This window comes from Lycium barbarum, chromosome 10 (assembly GCF_019175385.1).
Source record: "Lycium barbarum isolate Lr01 chromosome 10, ASM1917538v2, whole genome shotgun sequence".
In the NCBI taxonomy this organism is placed as follows: Eukaryota; Viridiplantae; Streptophyta; class Magnoliopsida; order Solanales; family Solanaceae; genus Lycium; species Lycium barbarum.
The window spans coordinates 15,759,888-15,762,608 of record NC_083346.1 but is presented as its reverse complement, the minus strand read 5'-3'; the positions used below and the strand labels follow the sequence as shown (position 1 = coordinate 15,762,608).

Below are 2,721 nucleotides of genomic sequence, written 5' to 3'. Positions count from 1 at the left end.
AAGGCTCAAATATGTCATCGAACTATCGAAAGTGGCTCATTTATGTCACTCATCAATAGTTTGACTCATTTATGCCATCGAACTATAAAAAATGCTTCATTTATGCCACTCATCAATAGTTTGGCTCATTTATGTCATCGCCCGTTACCAAAATAACTCATCCATGCTATTTTTCATTAATGCTGGTTTTACAATACCAGATATGACACGTGGCCTCCAATTTGAGGTTTACGTTGTTTAATTAAACCAATCCAATTTTAAATCCCAAATTAATTAAAAAAATCCGACTCATCCACAACCATAATCTAGTTGGAAGCCACATATCATATCTGATATTACAAAACCGACGTTAATGAGAAAAGGCATGGACGAGTTACTTTAGTAACGGCGATGGCTGCCAAACTATTGATGAGTGGCATAAATAAGTCATAGTTTGATAACATGTTTTAGCCTTTTTCGATTATTAAATTACTTCATTTTATCGAATATTAGTCGCTACTAGTACTATAATCATTGTTAGTAATATTTACTCCCTCCAAATCAAAAAAAAGAGTCCACTTAACCTTTTTTTTCTTGGATAAAAAAAATCACTTAGCAAATCAAGAAAAAATTAACCTTGCTTTTTCACATTTGCCCCTATTAACTGTTATATGATTAAATTCCAATGCCTATTTAATTTTATATGATCAAATCCCAAATTCCCAATGTCTATTTAATTAGGAATAGTTTAATCAAATTACCTATTTTAGAAATTAATATTTTTTTTAAAAAATGTGAATATAAGTTAATATTTCTTAAAGTGTACAAGTGACTAAATGTACTATTTTTTTGTAAATAGAAATTAATATTTTCTAAATTGTGCAAATGACTAAATGACTCTTTTTTTTTATCTAGAGAGAGTACTAAATTACTATATTCTATCCATGGCTTGTCTAGCATAAGAATTCTGGGCTCAGAGGCTAGTCTCACAAGGGAATTGGGCCGCCCTTACATTGGGCTACAAAAGCAAAAAATTGAAATAGGATTGGTAGGGGCCGCGCGAACGCAGGCCCCCGCTGTCACAAATTATGACGTAGGCTCGGCCACTTGGGCCGACCTTAGGCGGGCACCCCTCCAAAGTGCAATGGAGGCCACCAACCTAGGCCATGGGCCTTCATGATCACCCATTGACCCCGTCCAGGTAAGTAAGTTTTTTGTTCCTCCTTGGCCCTCTTTTATACTCACTTGGTGGCTTATCCATCTGCTTTGCTTGGTGATGTGGGACAAAATTGCCTCATCTTTCATTATAGTATTGACTAACAGTTTCTCATTGGCCATATACTTGGCCAGCTATTAAAATTAATAACGGCCTCTAAACTATGAACTAAACAAGATATCAATTACAGATAATTTAAGAAGATTTGCTTGAACTTTAAAAAAATTAAAGCGATAGGCTTAGCGGATGGTTTGCTTATCTTTGTGTGTATCATGCAGAAATTATTGTAGTACTTCAAATCTATAACTTAACTAATATAAATATCCAAATTAAGTAATGACGTTGACCTATTTTTTCAAATAAAGAAACACCAAACTAGCCATCGGCTTTATTTTATTTGAAAGACCTCAATAGATTCATAATAGTTTTAAATTGTAATATCTATTGCCATGCTTGATTTTGTGGAAATTTAAGTTCAATGAGTTACCTGAATACTGATTATTAGAAGTTTCATCGTGTCATATGGAGTTCAGCTAGATGCCTAGATCTATGTTGTGCTACTCCATTACCTTTTGCTCAAATGATAAATGCTTCCTATTGATTTAGAAGATTAATAAAGAATTATAAAATTAAAAAAATGAATATATACGGCATTGCTGTGTTTATGGCAGTTTAACTATTTTTATCATGCTATTGATACCACAGTAAAATTTATCCGCACTTATTTACGTTAAATCATACTACTTTAATGGATTAAGTTGTAATAAGTTGAGTATGCATATTAATTAACCAGAATTTAATAATAAATGCATGTACAGACACACCTCGTGACACTGCTTCTTCGGATTTTTTAAAAAATATAAGATGCAAAGAAAAATATTACTTATAATATATATAAAAAAATGACAGCACTTAAACATCAGCACTTCGTTCAACTGGTTCAATGGGTCTTTCTCCTTCCGGATATCGGTGAATTGAGCTCCATTATACTCTAATTTTATATTTTTTAATCATTAGTTAATCTCTATCATCCAGACCCATTATGGAATTAAACAGGTATGTTATTGTGTTTAACATTTCTCAAAAGATTAGTTTCGTGATGGGAGTGAACAGACAATCTCATATGAGGTAAAAGACAAGTAAAAAATCGATCAAACCAAATTTTATGTTAATTACGTTACAATTATAATCATCTATTTTAGCTCTAATGATGAATTATATAGTATTGTTTCGGATAAAACTATCATTGATTCAGTATAAAAAAAATTGTCAAGAAAAAAATGTAGTAATGTACTTGAATTGTGTTTTATTAATATGATCTAAATATTATATTTTTCAAATAAGATGTTGTTACGCTGATTTGATCTTTTTTCGCTTCTTTAAATTAGGAACACCACTCTCTGTCTTTTCAAAGGAATTATTCATTAGTGGTTATGAAGAGTCAATTCCTCAAATAGTCACTCTAAGCAAATTATCTAATGAAGTCATTTTTTTTTTTTTTTGGTTCTTCGTATGATCATTCAATT

The 2,721-nt window shown here is 31.4% G+C and overlaps 1 non-coding gene across 1 annotated transcript; it reads right to left on the bottom strand.

Moving 5' to 3' along the window:
* Nucleotides 1-1,027: 1,027 nt before the first annotated feature.
* On the bottom strand, nt 1,028-1,188 carry LOC132616262 (U1 spliceosomal RNA). Its single transcript, XR_009573060.1, has one exon. It is a non-coding gene; the product is annotated as a U1 spliceosomal RNA (small nuclear RNA).
* Nucleotides 1,189-2,721: the final 1,533 nt, after the last annotated feature.